At 43.5% G+C, this 27,839-nt stretch overlaps 2 protein-coding genes across 6 annotated transcripts in view; one reads left to right on the forward strand and one right to left on the reverse strand.

The window, feature by feature from the left end:
• GBA2 (glucosylceramidase beta 2) overlaps positions 1–26,237 on the reverse strand; it is a 133,205-nt gene extending 106,968 nt beyond the window's left edge. The window contains exons 1-2 of one of the 5 annotated variants that reach the window (XM_069963378.1): positions 25,994–26,237; positions 15,251–15,443 (exon numbers count right to left, since the gene is read on the reverse strand). The gene's annotated coding sequence lies outside the window, so the exon portion shown is untranslated. Of the gene's footprint in view, positions 1–15,250; positions 15,444–19,574; positions 19,595–20,305; positions 20,328–20,758; positions 20,783–21,028; positions 21,058–25,993 lie in introns of those variants that run through there. The other 4 variants (XM_069963379.1, XM_069963382.1, XM_069963380.1 and 1 more) reach the window with 4 other exon arrangements.
• A 119-nt stretch (positions 26,238–26,356) lies between these two features.
• Positions 26,357–27,839, forward strand: part of RGP1 (RGP1 homolog, RAB6A GEF complex partner 1) — a 33,906-nt gene continuing 32,423 nt past the window's right edge. Inside the window, exon 1 of the mRNA XM_069963383.1 lies at positions 26,357–26,461. The gene's annotated coding sequence lies outside the window, so the exon portion shown is untranslated. The remainder of the gene's footprint in view (positions 26,462–27,839) is intronic.

Genomic DNA, 27,839 nt, shown 5'->3' on the forward strand with positions numbered 1-27,839 from the left:
ATACACTGCACAGTACCACTTCCCTCAGTGTCTGTATGTATATACACTGCACAGTACCACTTCCCTCAGTGTCTGTATGTATAGTCACAGTACCACTTCCCTCAGTGTCTGTATGTATATACACTGCACAGTACCACTCCCCTCAGTGTCTGTATGTATAGACTGCACAGTACCACTTCCCTCAGTGTCTGTATGTATACACACTGCACAGTACCACTTCCCTCAGTGTCTGTATGTATATACACTGCACAGTACCACTTCCCTCAGTGTCTGTATGTATATACACTGCACAGTACCACTTCCCTCAGTGTCTGTATGTATATACACTGCACAGTACCACTTCCCTCAGTGTCTGTATGTATACACTGCACAGTACCACTTCCCATATACATTGCCACAGGGGCTATATGTCATCGGCTGCCGGGGGCTATATATATACATATATATATATATAGTAGATCATTGCCGGTAAGATGGCAGCTGGCTGAGGGAACACACCGGCAGCAGGGGGGTATATGGTTGTCAGACTGTATATGGTTGTCAGACTGTATATAGTTGTCAAGTTGCAAGTTTCCATGTTGAACGTTTTCAAACTAAGAAAAGAAAGAATCTAAAGGAGGAGGAGGAGGAGGAGGAGGAGGAGGAGGAGGAGGAGGAGGAGGAGGAGGAGGAGGAGGAGGAGGAGGCTGCCGCGGCCTCTGCACACAGTAAGTCCCATTTAACATAACATTAATTTTACATGTTTTAAAATGTTGGCGACCAAATATTCTATTTGGCGCCTAAATTTTTCAGGTTAGGAGCCAATGGCTCCTAGGTAAATTTTTTAGTCTGGAGCCCTGTAGCCATGTGTCACTATTACACGGAGCCATGTATCACTATTACACGTAGCCATGTATCACTATTACACGTAGCCATGTATCACTATTACACGTAGCCATGTATCACTATTACACGGAGCCATGTATCACTATTACACGTAGCCATGTGTCACTATTACACTATGTATCACTATTACACCCAGCCATGTATCACTATTACACTATGTATCACTATTACACGTAGCCATGTATCACTATTACACGGAGCCATGTGTCACTATTACACGTAGCCATGTGTCACTATTACACGTAGCCATGTATCACTATTACACGTAGCCATGTATCACTATTACACGTAGCCATGTGTCACTATTACACGTAGCCATGTGTCACTATTACACGTAGTATCACTATTACACGGAGCCATGTATCACTATTACACGTAGCCATGTATCACTATTACACGTAGCCATGTATCACTATTACACGTAGCCATGTATCACTATTACACGTAGCCATGTGTCACTATTACACGTAGCCATGTGTCACTATTACACGTAGCCATGTATCACTATTACACGTAGTATCACTATTACACGTAGCCATGTATCACTATTACACGTAGCCATGTGTCACTATTACACGTAGCCATGTGTCACTATTACACGGAGCCATGTATCACTATTACACGTAGCCATGTATCACTATTACTCATAGCCATGTATCACTATTACACGCAGCCATGTATCACTATTACACGTAGCCATGTGTCACTATTACACGTAGCCATGTATCACTATTACACGTAGCCATGTATCACTATTACACGTAGCCATGTATCACTATTACACGTAGTATCACTATTACACGTAGCCATGTATCACTATTACACGTAGCCATGTATCACTATTACACATAGCCATGTATCACTATTACACACAGTCATGTATTATTATTATACAAAGTCATTTACCACTATCACACATTGCGGTGAACGCCCAGCGGCCGATGGTTTAAAAAAAATCTCCAGAGCAGGAGAGGTTTTCTATGGGGATTTGCTGCTGCTCTGGACAGTTCCTGACATAGATAGAGGTGACAGCAGAGAGCACTGTGTCGGACTGGGGGTAATACACCACTTCCTGAGGCACATACAGCAGCTGATAAGTACTGGAAGACTAGAGATTTTTTTTTAAAATAAAAGTAAATTACAAATCTCTTTCCCCAGCACTGTATATCCTGGTTATGGAGCCCTTAATCTGGACGCTGAGGCAGGACACCGGGATCCAGGGACTTCAGGTAGGCACTACTACTCATCTGACTGCGCCTTTGCCGATGACCTATTGGTCCTAATTACAAATCCGAGAGAGGCATTGCCTCGGATACAAAAGCTATTGGAAATTTTTGGTCTTTTATCAAATATATTATTATAAGTCTGCAATTTTGAACGTCTCAGACCGGCTGGTGATCTTTTAGGTGGCTGTCCAGTCATATAAAGTATTTAGGAATCAACCTACCAAAAGATCATAGTCCATTATATAAGCTGAACGTTCAGACATTGTATGAAGATATATAGAAATAACTGGCTTCATACACAATGCCTTCCCTATCCGGCAAGGGGAGAAAGAACCCCAACCTCCATCCTCCCTACAGTGCCGTGTATACTGCATGCAGGAAAGAGGGTAAGCCATAGCTCCCACCCCACAGCCCTGCTTACCAACATCTATCCTCCCTACAGTGCCGTGTATACTACATGCAGGGGAGAGGGTAAGCCATAGCTCCCACCCCACAGCCCTGCTTACCAACATCTATCCTCCCTACAGTGCTGTGTATACTACATGCAGGGGAGAGGGTAAGCCATAGCTCCCACCCCACAGCCCTGCTTACCAACATCTATCCTCCCTACAGTGCCCTGTATACAGCAGGCAGGGGAGAGGGTAAGCCATAGCTCCCACCCCACAGCCCTGCTTACCAACATCTATCCTCCCTACAGTGCCGTGTATACAGCAGGCAGGGGAGAGGGTAAGCCACAGCTCCCACCCCACAGCCCTGCTTACCAACATCTATCCTCCCTACAGTGCCGTGTATACAGCAGGCAGGGGAGAGGGTAAGCCATAGCTCCCACCCCACAGCCCTGCTTACCAACATCTATCCTCCCTACAGTGCCGTGTATACAGCATGCAGGGGAGAGGGTAAGCCGCAGCTCCCACCCCACAGCCCTGCTTACCAACATCTATCCTCCCTACAGTGCCCTGTATACTACATGCAGGGGAGAGGGTAAGCCATAGCTCCCACCCCACAGCCCTGCTTACCAACATCTATCCTCCCTACAGTGCCGTGTATACTACATGCAGGGGAGAGGGTAAGCCGCAGCTCCCACCCCACAGCCCTGCTTACCAACATCTATCCTCCCTACAGTGCTGTGTATACTGCATGCAGGGGAGAGGGTAAGCCATAGCTCCCACCCCACAGCCCTGCTTACCAACATCCATCCTCCCTACAGTGCCGTGTATACTGCATGCAGGGGAGAGGGTAAGCCGCAGCTCCCACCCCACAGCCCTGCTTACCAACATCCATCCTCCCTACAGTGCTGTGTATACTGCAGGCAGGGGAGAGGGTAAGTTGCAGCTCCCACCCCACAGCCCTGCTTACCAACATCTATCCTCCCTACAGTGCTGTGTATACTGCAGGCAGGGGAGAGGGTAAGTTGCAGCTCCCACCCCACAGCCCTGCTTACCAACATCTATCCTCCCTACAGTGCCGTGTATACTGCAGGCAGGGGAGAGGGTAAGCCATAGCTCCCACCCCACAGCCCTGCTTACCAACATCTATCCTCCCTACAGTGCTGTGTACAGTCATGGCCAAAAGTTTTGAAAATGATACAAATATTAATTATTACAAAGTCTTCAGCTTCAGTTTGTAAAATGGCAATGTGCATATACCCCAGAATGTTATACAGAGGGATCAGCTTAACAGCAATTACCTGCAAAGTCAAAATTTGGCTAGAAAATAAACTTTATCCCCAAAACACATTTCCCCATCATTGCAGCCCGGCCTTACAAGGAGCAGCTAACATTGTTTCAGTGATCGCTCCAGTAACACAGGTGTGGGTGTTGATGAGGACAGGGCTGGAGATCAATCTGTTATGATTAAGTAAGTATGACACCACTGGACACTTTAAAAGGAGGCTGGTGCTTGGTATCATTGTTTCTCTTCTGTTACCATGGTTATCTATAAAGAAACACGTGCAGTCATCATTGCACTGCACAAAAATGGCCGAACAGGAAGAGTATCGCAGCTAGAAAGATTGCACCTCAGTCAACAATCTATCGCATCATCAAGAACTTCAAGGAGAGAGGTTCCATTGTTGCCAAAAAGGCTCCAGGGCGCCCAAGAAAGACCAGCAAGCGCCAGGACCGTCTCTTAAGTGTGGTCAGCTGTGGGATGGGGCTACCAACAGTGCAGAGCTTGGTCAGGAAGGGCAGCAGGCAGGTGTGAGGGCATCTGCACTGTGCGACTGCGGAGACTCTTGGAGCAAGGCCTGGTCTCATGGAGGGCAGCAAAGAAGCCACTTCTCTCCAGAAAAACATCAGGGACAGGCTGATATTCTGCAAAAGGTCCAGGGAGTGGACTGCTGAGGACTGGGGGAAAGGTCCAGGGAGAGGACTGCTGAGGACTGGGGGAAAGGTCCAGGGAGTGGACTGCTGAGGACTGGGGGAAAGGTCCAGGGAGTGGACTGCTGAGGACTGGGGGAAAGGTCCAGGGAGTGGACTGCTGAGGACTGGGGGAAATTCATTGTCTCCGATGAATCCCCTTTCCGATTGTTTGTTCCTATATACAGGGATATAACTACTATAATACTGCTCCTATATACAGGAATATAACTACTATAATACTGCTCCTATATACAGGAATATAACTACTATAATACTGCTCCTATATACAGGAATATACTACTATAATACTGCCCCCTATATACAGGAATATAACTACTATAATACTGCTCCTATATACAGGGATATAACTACTATAATACTGCTCCTATATACAGGGATATAACTACTATAATACTGCTCCTATATACAGGAATATACTACTATAATACTGCTCCCTATATACAGGAATATACTACTATAATACTGCTCCTATATACAGGAATATAACTACTATAATACTGCTCCTATATACAGAGATATAACTACTATAATACTGCTCCTATATACAGGGATATAACTACTATAATACTGCTCCTATATACAGGGATATAACTACTATAATACTGCTCCTATATACAGGAATATAACTACTATAATACTGCTCCTATATACAGGAATATAACTACTATAATACTGCCCCTATATACAGGAATATAACTACTATAATACTGCTCCTATATACAGGAATATAACTACTATAATACTGCCCCCTATATACAGGGATATACTACTATAATACTGCTCCTATATACAGGGATATAACTACTATAATACTGTTCCTATATACAGGAATATACTACTATAATACTGCTCCCTATATACAGGAATATACTACTATAATACTGTCCCCTATATACAGGGATATAACTACTATAATACTGCTCCTATATACAGGGATATAACTACTATAATACTGCTCCTATATACAGGGATATAACTACTATAATACTGCTCCTATATACAGGGATATACCTACTATAATACTGCTCCTATATACAGGGATATACTACTATAATACTGCTCCTATATACAGGAATATACTACTATAATACTGCTCCTATATACAGGAATATACTACTATAATACTGCCCCCTATATACAGGAATATAACTACTATAATACTGCTCCTATATACAGGGATATAACTACTATAATACTGCTCCTATATACAGGGATATAACTACTATAATACTGCTCTCTATATACAGGAATATACTACTATAATACTGCTCCTATATACAGGAATATACTACTATAATACTGCTCCTATATTCAGGGATATACTACTATTATACTGCTCCCTATATACAGGAATATAACTACTATAATACTGCTCCTATATACAGGGATATACTACTATTATACTGCTCCCTATATACAGGAATATAACTACTATAATACTGCTCCTATATACAGGGATATAACTACTATAATACTGCTTCTATATACAGGAATATACTACTATAATACTGCTCCTATATACAGGAATATAACTACTATAATACTGCCCCCTATATACAGGAATATACTACTATAATACTGCCTCCTATATACAGGAATATACTACTATAATACTGCTCCTATATACAGGGATATAACTACTATAATACTGCTCCTATATACAGGGATATAACTACTATAATACTGCCCCCTATATACAGGAATATACTACTATAATACTGCTCCTATATACAGGAATATACTACTATAATACTGCCCCCTATATACAGGAATGTACTACTATAATACTGCTCCTATATACAGGGATATAACTACTATAATACTGCCCCTATATACAGGAATATAACTACTATAATACTGCTCCTATATACAGGAATATACTACTATAATACTGCTCCTATATACAGGAATATACTACTATAATACTGCTCCTATATACAGGAATATAACTACTATAATACTGCTCCTATATACAGGAATATAACTACTATAATACTGCCCCCTATATACAGGAATATACTACTATAATACTGCTCCTATATACAGGAATATACTACTATAATACTGCTCCTATATACAGGAATATAACTACTATAATACTGCTCCTATATACAGGAATATACTACTATAATACTGCTCCTATATACAGGAATATAACTACTATAATACTGCTCCTATATACAGGAATACAACTACTATAATACTGCTCCTATATACAGGAATATACTACTATAATACTGCTCCCTATATACAGGAATATAACTACTATAATACTGCTCCTGTATACAGGAATATACTACTATAATACTGCTCCTATATACAGGGATATACTACTATAATACTGCTCCTATATACAGGAATATACTACTATAATACTGCTCCTATATACAGGAATATACTACTATAATACTGCTCCTATATACAAGAATATAACTACTATAATACTGCCCCTATATACAGGAATATAACTACTATAATACTGCTCCTATATACAGGAATATACTACTATAATACTGCTCCCTATATACAGGAATATAACTACTATAATACTGCTCCTATATACAGGAATATACTACTATAATACTGCCCCTATATACAGGAATATACTACTATAATACTGCTCCTATATACAGGAATATACTACTATAATACTGCTCCTATATACAGGAATATAACTACTATAATACTGCTCCTATATACAGGGATATAACTACTATAATACTGTTCCTATATACAGGAATATACTACTATAATACTGCTCCCTATATACAGGGATATAACTACTATAATACTGCTCCTATATACAGGAATATACTACTATAATACTGCTCCTATATACAGGAATATAACTACTATAATACTGCTCCTATATACAGGAATATACTACTATAATACTGCCCCCTATATACAGGGATATAACTACTATAATACTGCCCCCTATATACAGGGATATACTACTATAATACTGCTCCTATATACAGGAATATACTACTATAATACTGCCCCCTATATACAGGGATATAACTACTATAATACTGCTCCTATATACAGGAATATACTACTATAATACTGCTCCTATATACAGGAATATACTACTATAATACTGCTCCTATATACAGGAATATACTACTATAATACTGCCCCCTATATACAGGGATATAACTACTATAATACTGCTTCTATATACAGGGATATAACTACTATAATACTGCTCCTATATACAGGAATATACTACTATAATACTGCCCCTATATACAGGAATATAACTACTATAATACTGCCCCTATATACAGGAATATAACTACTATAATACTGCTCCTATATACAGGAATATACTACTATAATACTGCCCCTATATACAGGGATATAACTACTATAATACTGTTCCTATATACAGGGATATACTACTATAATACTGCCCCCTATATGCAGGGATATAACTACTATAATACTGCTCCTATATACAGGGATATAACTACTATAATACTGCTCCTATATACAGGAATATACTACTATAATACTGCCCCCTATATACAGGAATGTACTACTATAATACAGCTCCTATATACAGGAATATAACTACTATAATACTGCTTCTATATACAGGGATATAACTACTATAATACTGCCCCCTATGTACAGGAATATAACTACTATAATACTGCTCCTATATACAGGGATATAACTACTATAATACTGCTTCTATATACAGGGATATAACTACTATAATACTGCTCCTATATACAGGGATATAACTACTATAATACTGCTCCCTATATACAGGAATATAACTACTATAATACTGCTCCTATATACAGGGATATACTACTATAATACTGCTCCCTATATACAGGAATATAACTACTATAATACTGCTCCTGTATACAGGAATATAACTACTATAATACTGCTCCTATATACAGGAATATACTACTATAATACTGCTCCTATATACAGGAATATAACTACTATAATACTGCTGCTATATACAGGGATATAACTACTATAATACTGCTCCTATATACAGGGATATAACTACTATAATACTGTTCCTATATACAGGAATATACTACTATAATACTGCTCCCTATATACAGGGATATAACTACTATAATACTGCTCCTATATACAGGAATATACTACTATAATACTGCTCCTATATACAGGAATATAACTACTATAATACTGTTCCTATATACAGGGATATAACTACTATAATACTGCTCCTATATACAGGGATATAACTACTATTATACTGCTCCTATATACAGGAATATACTACTATAATACTGCTCCTATATACAGGAATATAACTACTATAATACTGCTCCTATATACAGGGATATAACTACTATAATACTGCTCCTATATACAGGGATATAACTACTATAATACTGCTCCCTATATACAGGAATATAACTACTATAATACTGCTCCTATATACAGGGATATACTACTATAATACTGCTCCTATATACAGGGATATACTACTATAATACTGCTCCTATATACAGGAATATAACTACTATAATACTGCTCCTATATACAGGGATATAACTACTATAATACTGCCCCCTATATACAGGAATATACTACTATAATACTGCTCCTATATACAGGAATATAACTACTATAATACTGCTCCTATATACAGGGATATACTACTATAATACTGCTCCTATATACAGGAATATAACTACTATAATACTGCTTCTATATACAGGGATATACTACTATAATACTGCCCCTATATACAGGAATATACTACTATAATACTGCTCCTATATACAGGAATATACTACTATAATACTGCTCCTATATACAGGGATATAACTACTATAATACTGCCCCCTATATACAGGAATATACTACTATAATACTGCTCCTATATACAGGAATATACTACTATAATACTGCCCCCTATATACAGGAATGTACTACTATAATACTGCTCCTATATACAGGGATATAACTACTATAATACTGCCCCTATATACAGGAATATAACTACTATAATACTGCTCCTATATACAGGAATATACTACTATAATACTGCTCCTATATACAGGAATATACTACTATAATACTGCTCCTATATACAGGAATATAACTACTATAATACTGCTCCTATATACAGGAATATAACTACTATAATACTGCCCCCTATATACAGGAATATACTACTATAATACTGCTCCTATATACAGGAATATACTACTATAATACTGCTCCTATATACAGGAATATAACTACTATAATACTGCTCCTATATACAAGAATATACTACTATAATACTGCTCCTATATACAGGAATATAACTACTATAATACTGCTCCTATATACAGGAATACAACTACTATAATACTGCTCCTATATACAGGAATATACTACTATAATACTGCTCCCTATGTACAGGAATATAACTACTATAATACTGCTCCTATATACAGGGATATAACTACTATAATACTGCTTCTATATACAGGGATATAACTACTATAATACTGCTCCTATATACAGGGATATAACTACTATAATACTGCTCCCTATATACAGGAATATAACTACTATAATACTGCTCCTATATACAGGGATATACTACTATAATACTGCTCCCTATATACAGGAATATAACTACTATAATACTGCTCCTGTATACAGGAATATAACTACTATAATACTGCTCCTATATACAGGAATATACTACTATAATACTGCTCCTATATACAGGAATATAACTACTATAATACTGCTGCTATATACAGGGATATAACTACTATAATACTGCTCCTATATACAGGGATATAACTACTATAATACTGTTCCTATATACAGGAATATACTACTATAATACTGCTCCCTATATACAGGGATATAACTACTATAATACTGCTCCTATATACAGGAATATACTACTATAATACTGCTCCTATATACAGGAATATAACTACTATAATACTGTTCCTATATACAGGGATATAACTACTATAATACTGCTCCTATATACAGGGATATAACTACTATTATACTGCTCCTATATACAGGAATATACTACTATAATACTGCTCCTATATACAGGAATATAACTACTATAATACTGCTCCTATATACAGGGATATAACTACTATAATACTGCTCCTATATACAGGGATATAACTACTATAATACTGCTTCTATATACAGGGATATAACTACTATAATACTGCTCCTATATACAGGGATATAACTACTATAATACTGCTCCCTATATACAGGAATATAACTACTATAATACTGCTCCTATATACAGGGATATACTACTATAATACTGCTCCTATATACAGGGATATACTACTATAATACTGCTCCTATATACAGGAATATAACTACTATAATACTGCTCCTATATACAGGGATATAACTACTATAATACTGCCCCCTATATACAGGAATATACTACTATAATACTGCTCCTATATACAGGAATATAACTACTATAATACTGCTCCTATATACAGGGATATACTACTATAATACTGCTCCTATATACAGGAATATAACTACTATAATACTGCTTCTATATACAGGGATATAACTACTATAATACTGTTCCTATATATACCCAATAGTCACATTGCCTCGTTATTGTCAGTCGTTCTATTTATCCCTTTTTATTGTTAGTCATTTTGTTTATCTTTTTATTGTTTGTAATTCCCTTTTCCTCTCGTTATTGTTAGTCGTTCTCTTTCTCTTTTTATTGTCAGTCGTTCTCTCTTACCCTCGTTATTTTTATTCATTCCCTTTTTCTCTCGTTGTTAGTCATTTCTTTTCCTTTCTTCTTAATCGTTCTTTTTCTCTCGGTATTCTAAGTCATGTCTTGTTTCTCTTTTATTGTTAGTCATTCCCTTTCCCTCCCGTTACTGTTAGTCGTCTTTCTCTTTTACCTTATCTTTATTGTTAGTCGTTACTTTTTCCTCTCGTTAGTCGTTCCCTTTTCCTGTTAGTTCTTGTTGTTCTCTTTTCCTCTTGTTACTGTTAGTCTTTCTTTTTCGGTCTTGTTAGTGGTTCTCTTAATCTCTTGTTATTGTTAGTCATTCTCTTTTTCTCTCTTGTTATTGGTGGTCTTTCCTTTTTATTCACTGGCTGGTTTGTATCTTTTCACCATAATTGATCCCTTCCTATGTTGATCTTTCTACAATGCTTCTTTTTACCTATTGTTGGATGCCTTCTTCCTGTTGCTAGCTGCCTCCTCTTCTCTGGCTGTTCTTCTTCTTTGGTTGCCCACTTTTTCCCATTGGTTCCTTCCACTCTGATCTCTAGCTGCTTCCTATTTATTCTTTTCAGTCCCCCTTTTGTAGTTTAGTTCCTCATTGGTTATTTGCTAGTGTCAGTAGTCGTTTCCCTTCTGTTATTCTCAATCTTTTTCCAGGATGTCTTTACCCATTATCTTACTGATTACTTTTTTTTAATTGTTTCTCGCTACTTCTTATTGGTGACTTTGATCCTTTCAGAGGTGTCACTTCCCTTCTTTAGGTTATTGGGTGGATAGTTTTAGTATCTATGCAATGCAATGTCTATTTAATGTACCCAAGGGAAGGCGGTGGCTAAAGATCAAGGGAGCGGGCATCATTATCTTACTGATTGTTTAGGCCTTTTTATGTAAGTAATAGCAGTGATCAGTCAGCTGCACAACTCATTAAAGACTCAGCAAACAAGCAGTGATCAGAGCCTTCCCTGCTACAGTTTTTCAGTAGTTTTCCTCTCTTACCCAATGGTCACATTGCCTCTTTTATTATCGTTTCTTCTTTACCCAATGGTCACATTGCCTCTTTTATTATCGTTTCTTCTTTACCCAATGGTCACATTGCCTCTTTTATTATCGTTTCTTCTTTACCCAATGGTCACATTGCCTCTTGTTATTGTTTCTTCTTTACCCAATGGTCACATTGCCTCTTTTGTTATTGTTCCTTCTTTACCCAATGGTCACATTGCCTCTTGTTATTGTTTCTTCTTTACCCAATGGTCACATTGCCTCTTTTATTATTGTTTCTTTCCTTCTTTACCGAATGGTCACATTGCCTCTTTTATTATCGTTTCTTCTTTACCCAATGGTCACATTGCCTCTTTTGTTATTGTTCCTTCTTTACCCAATGGTCACATTGCCTCTTTTGTTATTGTTACTTCTTTACCCAATGGTCACATTGCCTCTTTTATTATCGTTTCTTCTTTACACAATGGTAGCATTGCCTCTTTTATTATTGTTACTTCTTTACCCAATGGTCACATTGCCTCTTTTATTATCGTTTCTTCTTTACCCAATGGTCACATTGACTCTTTTGTTATTGTTTCTTTCCTTCTTTACCCAATGGTCACATTGCCTCTTGTTATTGTTCCTTCTTTACCCAAAGGTCACATTGCCTCTTTTGTTATTCTTTCCTTCCTTACCGAATGGTCACATTGCCTCTTTTGTTATTCTTTCCTTCTTTACCCAATGGTCACATTGCCTCTTTTATTATCGTTTCTTCTTTACCCAATGGTCACATTGCCTCTTTTGTTATTGTTACTTCTTTACCGAATGGTCACATTGCCTCTTTTATTATCGTTTCTTCTTTACCCAATGGTCACATTGCCTCTTTTGTTATTGTTCCTTCTTTACCCAATGGTCACATTGCCTCTTTTGTTATTGTTACTTCTTTACCCAATGGTCACATTGCCTCTTTTATTATCGTTTCTTCTTTACCCAATGGTCACATTGCCTCTTTTATTATCGTTTCTTCTTTCCCCAATGGTCACATTGCCTCTTTTGTTATTGTTTCTTTCCTTCTTTACCCAATGGTCAAATTGCCTCTTGTTATTGTTCCTTCTTTACCCAAAGGTCACATTGCCTCTTTTGTTATTCTTTCCCCAATGGTCACATTGACTCTTTTGTTATTGTTTCTTTCCTTATTTACCCAATGGTCACATTGCCTCTTTTGTTATTGTTACTTCTTTATTGTTGTCTCTTATGTTATAGTTTCTTTCCTTCTTTACACAATGGTAGCATTGCCTCTTTTATTATTGTTTCTTCTTTACCCAATGGTCACATTGCCTCTCTTGTTATTGTTTCTTCTTTACCCAATGGTCACTTTGCCTCTTTTGTTCAAGTTTCTTCTTTACCCAAAGGTCATATTGCCTCTTTTGTTATTCTTTCCTTCTTTACTCAATGGTCACATTGCCTCTTTTGTTATTGTTTCTTTTTTACCCAATGGTCACATTGCCTCTTTTGTTATTGTTTCTTTTTTACCCAATGGTCACATTACCTCTTGTTATTGTTTCTTCCTTACCCAATGGTCACATTACCTCTTGTTATTGTTTCTTCCTTACCCAATGCTCACATTGTCTCTTGCTATTGTTTCTTCTTTACCCAATGGTCACATTGTCTCTTGCTATTGTTTCCTTCTTTACCCAATGGTCACATTGCCCCTCTTGTTATTGTTTCTTCCTTACCCAATGCTCACATTGTCTCTTGCTATTGTTTCTTCTTTACCCAATGGTCACATTGCCCCTCTTGTTATTGTTTCTTCTTTACACAATGGTCACATTGCCCCTCTTGTTATTGTTTCTTCTTTACACAATGGTCACATTGCCCCTCTTGTTATTGTTTCTTCTTTACACAATGGTAGCATTGCCTCTTTTGTTATTGTTTCTTCTTTACCCAATGGTCACATTGCCTCTTGTTATTGTTTCTTCTTTACACATTTGTCACATTGCCTCTTTTGTTATTGTTTTGATGAGCTTTTTCCCCTGTCTTGGCTTTGCACCTCTCTGAGATGCAGTGAAATTCTATACCACCCAACCCCTATCTACCCAGCATCATCTGTCGGTGGAGTCTCGGGAGACCCTCATACACTTAATACTAATAGCCAAACCTGCTGCTCAACATATATAAGTGTACAGGGACCGTAAGGGTATGTGCACACTACGGAATCCCGGCAGATCACCCACCGCGGATTCCGCAGCTTGCCCCCACTCGCGGACGCTGGTGGACGTGCATCTCCGCTGGTGCCATAGGCTTTATTGTATGGTTTGCCAGTTTCCTCCATCCACCCGAAGAATAAACCCATTCTACAGGCGGACGTCGGAATCTGGCAAACCATACAGTGAAGCCTATGGGAACAGCGGAGATGCACGTGTCCGCGAGCTGCGGAATCCAAGGTGGGTGATTCGCCAGGATTCTTTAGTGTGCACATACCCTAAGACTTTATGCTTCTGGCTTAGTGTTCCTCTGTTCTACTGATCTATGTGACATTCCTCCACCCTATTTTCAGACCAGTCTCTCCTGAATCATAGCCTCGGTAAGACCTCTTGACTGTGGCTCAGCTTTGCCTTCTCTTCTCAGACCTGTACGTTATACTTTACTGTATTCTGCTCTCGATATGTTCTCCCTTCCGTTATTCTTTCTTTACCCTCAGATGTGTCAGTAAAGTCCTGGGAAGATTTTAACTCTGTCGGCTCTCCCAGCATCCTATTGATTCAGGATGCTGGGAGGAATGTTATTCCACTATACAGCCTTATGCTCCATAGGGTCCATATATCACAGAATGTGTGAATGACCCCTTATGCTTACACTTGTCGCCTCCTTTCTGTCATGCTATGTTTGTTTACATCCAATTCTGGTTGTTGTTGTTCCCGATTTCTTCCTCGTACCTCTCCAGCGTTCGGCTCCCCATAACGGCACAATCTACTCTGTATAGAAATCAACCTATGCAGTGGAATACATCCACAACCTTGTACACTTACCTTTTGGCACATGCAATGGACGCAGTCTTTGGCACATGGGGTGTCTTCTCAGAGACGTCTTCAGGTTTCTGTGCTCGCTCATGTGACCAAGAGAAATGAGCAGGAGAGATATAGGAGCAGGCCGGTGCGTCTCATGCTTCACGATGCTGCAGTCTCCTTCACAAGACACGGATGTTTCCTGACAGTCTGGAGTCTAGTGATGTAAAGGTTACATATTTATACTCTCTACAGGGTTCTTTTATACAGTCACATCTGTCCCTTATTTTGTTATCAGTCTCTTTAGTCTTAGGGGGCTTTCACATGTTTCAAGGAATGACAGAAGCTATGGAGTATAAGGCCCCATTCACACGTCCGTGTCAGTTTTTACTGTCAGGAAATCCTGATCAGGAGGCCTCGATGGCATCAGGAAAGTATCAGGATTTCCTGACAGTAATCAGTTTTTACCTTCAGGAAACCATCAGGAAATGCCTTCAGGATTCCCTGATTAGAAAAAAAGAAGTGTTTTCAATATGGTCTAGTACGCCAAGATACATCACAAGTACCCTAGTGTGCCGTGTATTCATCTCTCCCTCATGTACTGTGCCACTGCATCCCCCTCGTGTACAGTGCCACAATGTCCCCCTCATGTACGATGCCACCATCTCCCGCTCTTGTACTGTGCCATCGTGCCCCTTTGTGTACCGTGCCCCCTTCCCCCCCCATTGTGTAGTGTGTCACCATCTCCCCCTCATGCCATGTGTCATCCTCTTATCTGTTGCAGAACTACAACTACCATTATGGAATGTAGTTCTGCATATTACCACACACACCATGCTGGGAGATTTAGTTCCCTATATACCATGCTGGGAGATGTAGTTCTGCATATTACCACACACCATGATGAGAGATGTAGTTCTACTGTGCCACTGCCAACCCCCTCCTATACTGTGTCATCTTCTAATCTGTTGCAGAACTACATCACCCATTAAGAACTGCCAATAGGACATGATAGGAGTTGTAGTTCTGCAACCTGGATGGCAGCAGGTTGCAAAACTATAACTCCCATCATGTCCTGATGACAGTTCATGATGGTAGTAGTAGTTCTGCCACCTGGATGGCTGCAGGTGGCAAAACTACAACCCCCACCATGAACTGTCAGCAGGGGCTGAGGTCCGGGGGCGGTTGGTCGATGGAGGACCCTGCACTGATGGGTCCAAGCGGGTGCTGCTGTTTTTCTTTCTGCCCCCGGGAGAAAACGAATGCTTCCACTGTGCTCCCTCTCTCTTAGGTACAGGGGTAGAGGGGGGTCACTCCCAGCCTCTCACCGGTCTTCAGCCCCTGCCTGTCATCGGGATTCTGGATTCCTGATGTGCATCAGGTAAGCATCCAGAGTTCCTGCACTCCCAAAGACCTCTATGGGGGCATCCGCAACGGGTTTCCGGATGAAAATAGGACAGGATCTAAAAAATCATAACCTATTTTCGGACAGCGGCCCGGCCTGGTGACTACCCCGCCCGCCTGTCATACTGCCTGACCCTGTACACCATTCGGGCCCTGAGCTCCGCTGCTTGCCCTGCAAATAGATTCTCATATTCTTGGCCAAAAAAATCGATTTAATAAGATTAACCTCTTAAGGACATAGGACGTACCGGTACGTCCTATGTCCTCACTTGCACTTCAAAGCGGGGCCGCGCGGCGGCCCCGCTTTGAAGTGCCGCGATCCCGGGTGCCGCGTGTAGCCCGGGACCGCCGCTATTAGCGGGCACGGTCTGATCGCCGTGCCCGCTAATTAGCTAATCGGAGGCAGCTGTCAAAGTTGACAGCTGCCTCTGATTACCGGAGGCAACGTTTCCCTGGTGTCTAGTGGGGGAGATCGCTCCTCCGGGACCTTGTCCCGGAGGAGCGATCTCCGTTACTGATGCCGGCCGGGGACGCGTCCAAGATGGCGCCGTCCTCGGCTCGGCACTCGTTTACTTCCGGCTGCAGCAGCCGAAAGCAAACGAGTGCCGATCTCATGGATCTCTGCAGCATATCTATGCTGCAGAGATCTCAATGAGAGATCCAAGTGTATATACTAGAAGTCCCCTAGGGGGAATAACCCTAACCCCAGGGGGGAATAACCCTAACCCCAGGGGGGAATAACCCTAACCCCAGGGGGGAATAACCCTAACCCCAGGGGGGGGAATAACCCTAACCCCAGGGGGGCTTCTAGTATATGTGTAAAAAAAAAAAAAAAAGAGTGTTGTTAATAGTAAAAAGCCCCCTCCCCTAATAAAAGTCTGAATCACCCCCCTTTTCCCAGGTTTTAAATAAAAGTAAACAAATAAATAAATAAATAAACATGTTTGCTATCGCCGCGTGCGTAATCGCCCGAACTATTAATCACATTCCTGATCTCGTACGGTAAACGGCGTCAGCGCAAAAAAATCCCAAAGTGCAAAATTGCGCATTTTTGGTCGCATCAAATCCAGAAAAAATGTAATAAAAAGCGATCAAAAAGACGTATATGGGCAATCAAGGTACCGATAGAAAGATCACATCATGGCGCAAAAAATGACACCTCGCACAGCCCCATAGACCAAAGGATAAAAGCGCTATAAGCCTGGGAATGGAGCGATTTTAAGGAACGTATATTGGTTAACAACGGTTTGAATTTTTTACAGGCCATCCGATACAATATAAGTTATACATGTTATATATCGTTTTAATCGTAACGACTTGAGGAACATGCATAACAAGTCAGTTTTACCCCAGGGTGAATGGCGTAAAAACACATTTCCCCCAAATAAAAGAAATGCGTTTTTTTTTTCAATTTCACCACACTTCGAATTTTTTTCTGGTTTCGCAGTGTACTTTATGCAAAAATTCTGCCTGTAATTGCAAAGTACAATTAGTGACGCAAAAAATAAGGGGTCATGTGGGTTTCTAGGTGGAAAAATGCAAGTGCTATGACCTTTGATGCACAAGGAGGAAAAACCGAAAACGTAAAAACGAAAATGGGCCATGTCCTTAAAGGGTTAATCGCCCCGCCCTACCTCAGGGATGCCTTCCTTTATGTCTGTCTCTTTACCTGGGGTGTCTTCCTCTGTGATGGTCTATTTACCTTTGGGGTCTCTGTCTCTTTACCTTAGGGATCTCTCTCCTCTCCTGTCTGCCTTTTTACCTTAGGGATCTCTCTCCTCTCCTGTCTGCCTTTTTACCTTAGGGATCTCTCTCCTCTCCTGTCTGCCTTTTTACCTTAGGGATCTCTCTCCTCTCCAGTCACCTTACCTAAAGAATCTCTCCCTTCTCCTGTCTTCTCACCTCGACTATGTCTTAAAGGGAACCAATCACCGGAAAAACGCATATAGAGCTTTTGAAATGTGCTGTTAGAGCACACAGCACACTTGCCACACGTGTTTTCATAGCCTCCGTGCCTTCCCCGTGTAAGCCGCAAAGTAACTTTATAAAACTGGCGCCCTGTATGCTAATTACCTGAGGTAGTCACCTGGGCGGTGTTCGGCTAGCAGGTAGTCACGGTCCCCTGGGCGTTCTACCGCTGTAATCACGCCCCACTGGGCGTGATTCAAATGGCCGAGTAGCTGTGACATTCTGATGCCGGACGCCGCCGCACATGCGCAGTGCAGCCGCTTCCATTCCGGCGGTACTGCGCCTGTGCAGAATAGCCTCGAATAGCCTGTTAGCCGGAGTTCGAGGCTATTCTGCACAGGCGCAGTCCAACCGGAATGGAAGCGGCTGCACTGCGCATGTGCGGCGGCGTCCGGCATCAGTACGTAAGCGCGCCGACGTTGGGCGCCGACGCCCAGGGGACCGTGACTACCTGCTAGCCGAACACCGCCCAGGTGACTACCTCAGGTAATTAGCATACAGGGCGCCAGTTTTATAAAGTTACTTTGCGGCTTACACGGGGAAGGCACGGAGGCTATGGAAACACGTGTGGCAAGTGTGCTGTGTGCTCTAACAGCACATTTCAAAAGCTCTATATGCTTTTTTCCAGTGATTGGTTCCCTTTAATCTGTGCCTGTCTCTTTACCTTGGGGGTCTCTCTCCTCTCTAGCCTCTCTCTCTACATCAGGGGTTTCTCGTCTGTTGGTCTCTTTCCTTCTGGGGTCTCTTTCCTCTCTGTTTACCTTAGGGGTCTCTCTCCTGTCTGTCTCTTCATCTCAAGGTTCTCCCTCCTCTGCAGTCTGTCTTTTTAACGCTGAGGTCTCTCTCCTCTCCACTCTGTCTCCTTACCTCAGGGGTGTCTTCCTCTACAGTCTGTGTCTTTACCTCAAGGGTCTCTTTCCTGTCAGCTTGTCTCTTTACCTCCAGGGCCTCTCTCCTCTGCAGTCTGTCTCCTTACCTCAGGGGTGTCCTCCTCTTGGGTCTCTCTCCTAGCCCTCTCTCCAGTTTGTCTCATTACGTCAGGAATGTCTTCCTGTATGTCTGTTTCCTTACCTCCGTGGTCTACCTTCATGGCAGTGTCTCTTTAACTCAGTAGCCTCACTTCTTTGCAATCTGTCTCTTTACCTCATTAGCCTCTATCTTTATCTCAGAGGTCTCACTCCTCTGCAGTCTGTCTCTTTACCTATGGGGTGCCTTCCTCTGTGACTGTCTATTTACCTTTGGGGTCTCATTCCTCTCCTGTCTGACTCTTTACCTCAAGGGTGTCTCTCTCTTGGCATGTCTCATAACTTCAGGGTTCTCGCTCATCTGCAGTCTGTTTCTACTTCAGAAGTCTAATTCCTTTGCAGTCTGTCTCATTACCTTAAGGGTCTCTCTCCTCTCCAGTCTGCCACTTTACTTAAGTTATCTCTCTCCTCTCCTGTCTCCTAACTTCAGAAGCCTGTCTCCTCTCCAGTCTGTCTCTCTCTACATCAGGGTTCTTTAGCCTGTTGGTCTCTTTCCCTCTGGGGTGTCTTCCTCTGGGTCTTTCTCTCCTCTCTTTCTCTTTACCTCTGGAGTCTTTCTCCTGCCTTTCTGTCTCTTTACCTCAGGTTTCTTTCTCCTGCCTGTCTGTTTCTTTACCTCAGGGGTCTCTTTACCTCAGGAGTGTCCTCTAGCTGTCGCCCTTTATCTTGTCTGTCTCCTTACCTCAGGGGTGTCCTCCTCTGGGTCTTCTGTCGGTCTTTTAGCCCTCTCTCCTGTCTGTCTCCTTACCTCAGGGGTGTCCTTCTCTGAGGTCTCTCTTCTTTCTGTCTCCTTAGCTCAGGGGTGTCCTCCTCTGGGGTTCCTCTCTCCTGTCTGTCTCCTTACCTCAGGAGTGTCCTCCTCTAGGATCTCTCTCCTGTCTGTCTCTTAGCCCTCTCTCCTGTCTTTTTACCTCAGGGATGTCCTCCTCTAAGGACTCTGTCCTGTCTGTCTCTTATCCCTCTCTCCTGTCTCCTTACCTCAGGTGTGTCCTCCTCTGGGGACTCTGTCCTGTCTCCTTACCTCAGGGGTGTCCTCCTCTGGGGACTCTGTCCTATCTCCTTACCTCAGGGGTGTCCTCCTCTGGGGACTCTGTCCTGTCGGTCTCTTAGCCCTCTCTCCTCTCGGTCTCCTTACCTCAGGGGTGTCCTCCTCTGGGGTTTCTGACCTGTCTGTCTCTTAGCCCTCTCTCCTGTTGGTCTCCTTACCTCAGGGGTGTCCTTCTCTGGGGTCTCTTCTAGACGTCTCCCTCTCTCCTGTCGGTCTCCTTACCTCAGGGGTGTCCTCCTCTGGGGTTTCTGACCTGTCTGTCTCTTAGCCCTCTCTCCTGTTGGTCTCCTTACCTCAGGGGTGTCCTTCTCTGGGGTCTCTTCTAGACGTCTCCCTCTCTCCTGTCGGTCTCCTTACCTCAGGGGTGTCCTCCTCTGGGGTCTCTGACCTGTCTGTCTCTTATCCCTCTCTCCTGTCTCCTTACCTCAGGGGTGTCTTTTATCCCTCTCTCCTTACCTCAGGGGTGTCTCTTATCCATCTCTCCTGTCTCCTTACCTCAGGGGTGTCTCTTATCCCTCTCTCCTGTCTCCTTACCTCAGGGGTGTCTCTTAGCCCTCTCTCCTCTCGGTCTCCTTACCTCAGGGGTGTCCTCCTCTGGGGTCTCTGACCTGTCTGTCTTTTGGCCCTCTCTCCTGTCTCCTTACCTCAGGGGTGTCTCTTATCCATCTCTCCTGTCTCCTTACCTCAGGGGTGTCCTCCTCTGGGGTCTCTGACCTGTCTGTCTCTTATCCCTCTCTCCTGTCTCCTTACCTCAGGGGTGTCTCTTGGCCCTCTCTCCTGTCTCCTTACCTCAGGGGTGTCTCTTATCCATCTCTCCTGTCTCCTTACCTCAGGGGTGTCCTCCTCTGGGGTGTCTGACCTGTCTGTCTCTTATCCCTCTCTCCTGTCTCCTTACCTCAGGGGTGTCTCTTGGCCCTCTCTCCTGTCTCCTTACCTCAGGGGTGTCCTCCTCTGGGGTCTCTGACCTGTCTGTCTCTTGGCCCTCTCTCCTGTCTCCTTACCTCAGGGGTGTCTCCTAGTCATCTCTCCTGTCGGTCTCCTTACCTCAGGGGTGTCCTCCTCTGGGGTCTCTGACCTGTCTGTCTCTTATCCCTCTCTCTTCTGTCTCCTTACCTCAGGGGTTTCTCTTGGCCCTCTCTCCTGTCTCCTTACCTCAGGGGTGTCTCTTATCCATCTCTCCTGTCTCCTTACCTCAGGGGTGTCCTCCTCTGGGGTCTCTGACCTGTCTGTCTCTTGGCCCTCTCTCCTGTCTCCTTACCTCAGGGGTGTCTCTTAGCCCTCTCTCCTCTCGGTCTCCTTACCTCAGGGGTGTCTCTTAGCCCTCTCTCCTCTCGGTCTCCTTACCTCAGGGGTGTCTCTTATCCATCTCTCCTGTCTCCTTACCTCAGGGGTGTCTCTTGGCCCTCTCTCCTGTCTCCTTACCTCAGGGGTGTCTCTTAGCCCTCTCTCCTCTCGGTCTCCTTACCTCAGGGGTGTCTCTTATCCATCTCTCCTCTCGGTCTCCTTACCTCAGGGGTGTCTCTTATCCCTCTCTCTTCTGTCTCCTTACCTCAGGGGTGTCTCTTGGCCATCTCTCCTGTCTCCTTACCTCAGGGGTGTCTCTTATCCCTTTCTCCTGTCTCCTTACCTCAGGGGTGTCTCTTAGCCCTCTCTCCTCTCCTGTCTCCTTACCTCAGGGGTGTCTCTTAGCCCTCTCTCCTCTCCTGTCTCCTTACCTCAGGGGTGTCTCTTATCCATCTCTCCTGTCGGTCTCCTTACCTCAGGGGTGTCTCTTGGCCCTCTCTCCTGTCTCCTTACCTCAGGGGTGTCTCTTATCCATCTCTCCTGTCGGTCTCCTTACCTCAGGGGTGTCTCTTGGCCCTCTCTCCTGTCTCCTTACCTCAGGGGTGTCTCCTAGTCATCTCTCCTCTCGGTCTCCTTACCTCAGGGGTGTCTCTTGGCCCTCTCTCCTGTCTCCTTACCTCAGGGATGTCTCTTAATCATCTCTCCTGTCTCCTTACCTCAGGGGTGTCTCTTGGCCCTCTCTCCTGTCTCCTTACCTCAGGGGTGTCTCTTATCCATCTCTCCTGTCTCCTTACCTCAGGGGTGTCTCTTATCCATCTCTCCTGTCTCCTTACCTCAGGGGTGTCTCCTAGTCATCTCTCCTCTCGGTCTCCTTACCTCAGGGGTGTCTCTTAGCCCTCTCTCCTCTCGGTCTCCTTACCTCAGGGGTGTCTCTTATCCATCTCTCCTGTCTCCTTACCTCAGGGGTGTCTCTTAGCCCTCTCTCCTCTCCTGTCTCCTTACCTCAGGGGTGTCTCTTATCCATCTCTCCTGTCGGTCTCCTTACCTCAGGGGTGTCTCTTGGCCCTCTCTCCTGTCTCCTTACCTCAGGGGTGTCTCTTATCCATCTCTCCTGTCGGTCTCCTTACCTCAGGGGTGTCTCTTGGCCCTCTCTCCTGTCTCCTTACCTCAGGGGTGTCTCCTAGTCATCTCTCCTCTCGGTCTCCTTACCTCAGGGGTGTCTCTTGGCCCTCTCTCCTGTCTCCTTACCTCAGGGATGTCTCTTATCCATCTCTCCTGTCTCCTTACCTCAGGGGTGTCTCTTGGCCCTCTCTCCTGTCTCCTTACCTCAGGGGTGTCTCTTATCCATCTCTCCTGTCTCCTTACCTCAGGGGTGTCTCTTATCCATCTCTCCTGTCTCCTTACCTCAGGGGTGTCTCCTAGTCATCTCTCCTCTCGGTCTCCTTACCTCAGGGGTGTCTCTTAGCCCTCTCTCCTCTCGGTCTCCTTACCTCAGGGGTGTCTCTTATCCATCTCTCCTGTCTCCTTACCTCAGGGGTGTCTCTTGGCCCTCTCTCCTGTCTCCTTACCTCAGGGGTGTCTCTTATCCATCTCTCCTGTCGGTCTCCTTACCTCAGGGGTGTCTCTTATCCATCTCTCCTGTCTCCTTACCTCAGGGGTGTCTCTTGGCCCTCTCTCCTGTCTCCTTACCTCAGGGGTGTCTCTTATCCATCTCTCCTGTCTCCTTACCTCAGGGGTGTCTCTTATCCATCTCTCCTGTCTCCTTACCTCAGGGGTGTCTCCTAGTCATCTCTTCTGTCGGTCTCCTTACCTCAGGGGTGTCCTCCTCTGGGGTCTCTGACCTGTCTGTCTCTTGGCCCTCTCTCCTGTCTCCTTACCTCAGGGGTGTCTCTTATCCATCTCTCCTGTCTCCTTACCTCAGGGGTGTCTCCTAGTCATCTCTCCTCTCGGTCTCCTTACCTCAGGGGTGTCCTCCTCTGGGGTCTCTGACCTGTCTGTCTCTTATCCATCTCTCCTGTCGGTCTCCTTACCTCAGGGGTGTCTCTTATCCATCTCTCCTGTCGGTCTCCTTACCTCAGGGGTGTCTCTTATCCATCTCTCCTGTCTCCTTACCTCAGGGGTGTCTCTTGGCCCTCTCTCCTGTCTCCTTACCTCAGGGGTGTCTCTTGGCCATCTCTCCTGTCTCCTTACCTCAGGGGTGTCTCTTATCCATCTCTCCTGTCTCCTTACCTCAGGGGTGTCTCTTATCCATCTCTCCTGTCTCCTTACCTCAGGGGTGTCTCCTAGTCATCTCTTCTGTCGGTCTCCTTACCTCAGGGGTGTCCTCCTCTGGGGTCTCTGACCTGTCTGTCTCTTATCCATCTCTCCTCTCGGTCTCCTTACCTCAGGGGTGTCTCTTATCCATCTCTCCTGTCGGTCTCCTTACCTCAGGGGTGTCTCTTATCCATCTCTCCTGTCTCCTTACCTCAGGGGTGTCTCTTATCCATCTCTCCTGTCTCCTTACCTCAGGGGTGTCTCTTATCCATCTCTCCTCTCGGTCTCCTTACCTCAGGGGTGTCTCTTATCCATCTCTCCTGTCGGTCTCCTTACCTCAGGGGTGTCTCTTATCCATCTCTCCTGTCTCCTTACCTCAGGGGTGTCTCTTGGCCCTCTCTCCTGTCTCCTTACCTCAGGGGTGTCTCTTGGCCATCTCTCCTGTCTCCTTACCTCAGGGGTGTCTCTTATCCATCTCTCCTGTCTCCTTACCTCAGGGGTGTCTCTTATCCATCTCTCCTGTCTCCTTACCTCAGGGGTGTCTCCTAGTCATCTCTCCTGTCGGTCTCCTTACCTCAGGGGTGTCTCTTATCCATCTCTCCTGTCGGTCTCCTTACCTCAGGGGTGTCTCTTATCCATCTCTCCTGTCGGTCTCCTTACCTCAGGGGTGTCTCTTATCCATCTCTCCTGTCGGTCTCCTTACCTCAGGGGTGTCTCCTAGTCATCTCTTCTGTCGGTCTCCTTACCTCAGGGGTGTCCTCCTCTGGGGTCTCTGACCTGTCTGTCTCTTGGCCCTCTCTCCTGTCTCCTTACCTCAGGGGTGTCTCCTAGTCATCTCTCCTCTCGGTCTCCTTACCTCAGGGGTGTCCTCCTCTGGGGTCTCTGACCTGTCTGTCTCTTGGCCCTCTCTCCTGTCTCCTTACCTCAGGGGTGTCTCCTAGTCATCTCTCCTGTCGGTCTCCTTACCTCAGGGGTGTCCTCCTCTGGGGTCTCTGACCTGTCTGTCTCTTGGCCCTCTCTCCTGTCTCCTTACCTCAGGGGTGTCTCCTAGTCATCTCTCCTGTCGGTCTCCTTACCTCAGGGGTGTCTCTTATCCATCTCTCCTGTCGGTCTCCTTACCTCAGGGGTGTCTCTTATCCATCTCTCCTGTCGGTCTCCTTACCTCAGGGGTGTCTCTTATCCATCTCTCCTGTCGGTCTCCTTACCTCAGGGGTGTCTCTTATCCATCTCTCCTGTCGGTCTCCTTACCTCAGGGGTGTCTCCTAGTCATCTCTTCTGTCGGTCTCCTTACCTCAGGGGTGTCCTCCTCTGGGGTCTCTGACCTGTCTGTCTCTTGGCCCTCTCTCCTGTCTCCTTACCTCAGGGGTGTCTCTTATCCATCTCTCCTGTCTCCTTACCTCAGGGGTGTCTCCTAGTCATCTCTCCTGTCGGTCTCCTTACCTCAGGGGTGTCCTCCTCTGGGGTCTCTGACCTGTCTGTCTCTTGGCCCTCTCTCCTGTCTCCTTACCTCAGGGGTGTCTCCTAGCCATCTCTCCTGTCGGTCTCCTTACCTCAGGGGTGTCTCTTATCCATCTCTCCTGTCTCCTTACCTCAGGGGTGTCTCCTAGTCATCTCTCCTGTCGGTCTCCTTACCTCAGGGGTGTCCTCCTCTGGGGTCTCTGACCTGTCTGTCTCTTGGCCCTCTCTCCTGTCTCCTTACCTCAGGGGTGTCCTCCTCTTGGCCCTCTCTCCTGTCTCCTTACCTCAGGGGTGTCCCCTAGCCATCTCTCCTGTCGGTCTCCTTACCTCAGGGGTGTCCTCCTCTGGGGTCTCTTCTAGACGTCTCCCTCTCCCGTCAGGCTCTTTTTCTTATAATGTCCTCTTTTTTCTGTGTCTCAGTGACCGGTGAAAGAAGAAACCAGCGGTTTACTAAAGCCTTGAGCTTCATTAAACAAAACACATTTGTCCCTACTTTAGACGCCATCTTACTAGTGATTCCTTGCTTACAAAGAGCAGAATGGTCTTCAGGAACATGGCGGCTCGCAGCTCTAAACAGAGTACGAGGAATAGAACACGCATGCGCAGTAATCTGATAAACCAGACTGACACTGGAGAGGAGGAACTGGTGGAATGGGCGGGAAAGTTTTCATTCGACAGGTGGAGACTAAGAGATGTGTCAGCCAGCTGGTGGGCGTGGCTACAAGAGAGCCTTTTCTTATTGGATCGCATCGTATCCGGGGGGCGGAGCCGCGGCCTAATACACCGGAGGCAACTGTGAGTGTATACGGAGTATATAGTGTGTATATATAGTAGTGTATACGGAGTATATAGTGTGTATATATAGTAGTGTATACGGAGTATATAGTGTGTATATATAGTAGTGTATACGGAGTATATAGTGTGTATATAGTAGTGTATACGGAGTATATAGTGTGTATATATAGTAGTGTATACGGAGTATATAGTGTATATATAGTAGTGTATACGGAGTATATAGTGTATATATAGTAGTGTATACGGAGTATATAGTGTATATATAGTAGTGTATACGGAGTATATAGTGTATATATAGTAGTGTATACGGAGTATATAGTGTATATATAGTAGTGTATACGGAGTATATAGTGTGTATATATAGTAGTGTATACGGAGTATATAGTGTGTATATATAGTAGTGTATACGGAGTATATAGTGTGTATATATAGTAGTGTATACGGAGTATATAGTGTATATATAGTAGTGTATACGGAGTATATAGTGTATATATAGTAGTGTATACGGAGTATATAGTGTATATATAGTAGTGTATACGGAGTATATAGTGTATATATAGTAGTGTATACGGAGTATATAGTGTATATATAGTAGTGTATACGGAGTATATAGTGTATATATAGTAGTGTATACGGAGTATATAGTGTATATATAGTAGTGTATACGGAGTATATAGTGTATATATAGTAGTGTATACGGAGTATATAGTGTATATATAGTAGTGTATACGGAGTATATAGTGTATATATAGTAGTGTATACGGAGTATATAGTGTATATATAGTAGTGTATACGGAGTATATAGTGTATATATAGTAGTGTATACGGAGTATATAGTGTATATATAGTAGTGATACGGAGTATATAGTGTATATATAGTAGTGTATACGGAGTATATAGTGTATATATAGTAGTGTATACGGAGTATATAGTGTATATATAGTAGTGTATACGGAGTATATAGTGTATATATAGTAGTGTATACGGAGTATATAGTGTATATATAGTAGTGTATACGGAGTATATAGTGTATATATAGTAGTGTATACGGAGTATATAGTGTATATATAGTAGTGTATACGGAGTATATAGTAGTGTATACGGAGTATATAGTAGTGTATATATAGTAGTGTATAGGGAGTATATAGTAGTGTATATATAGTAGTGTATAGGGAGTATATACTGTGTATAGGGAGTATATAGTGTGTATATATAGTAGTGTATACGGAGTATATAGTGTGTATATATAGTAGTGTATACGGAGTATATAGTGTGTATATATAGTAGTGTATCTGTATCCTGTGCTGTCTCTCTCCTCCTCAGCACTCTCTGTATCCTGTGCTCTCTCTCCTCCTCAGCACTCTCTGTATCCTGTGCT

This window comes from Dendropsophus ebraccatus, chromosome 3, assembly GCF_027789765.1.
Source record: "Dendropsophus ebraccatus isolate aDenEbr1 chromosome 3, aDenEbr1.pat, whole genome shotgun sequence".
Taxonomy (NCBI): Eukaryota; Metazoa; Chordata; class Amphibia; order Anura; family Hylidae; genus Dendropsophus; species Dendropsophus ebraccatus.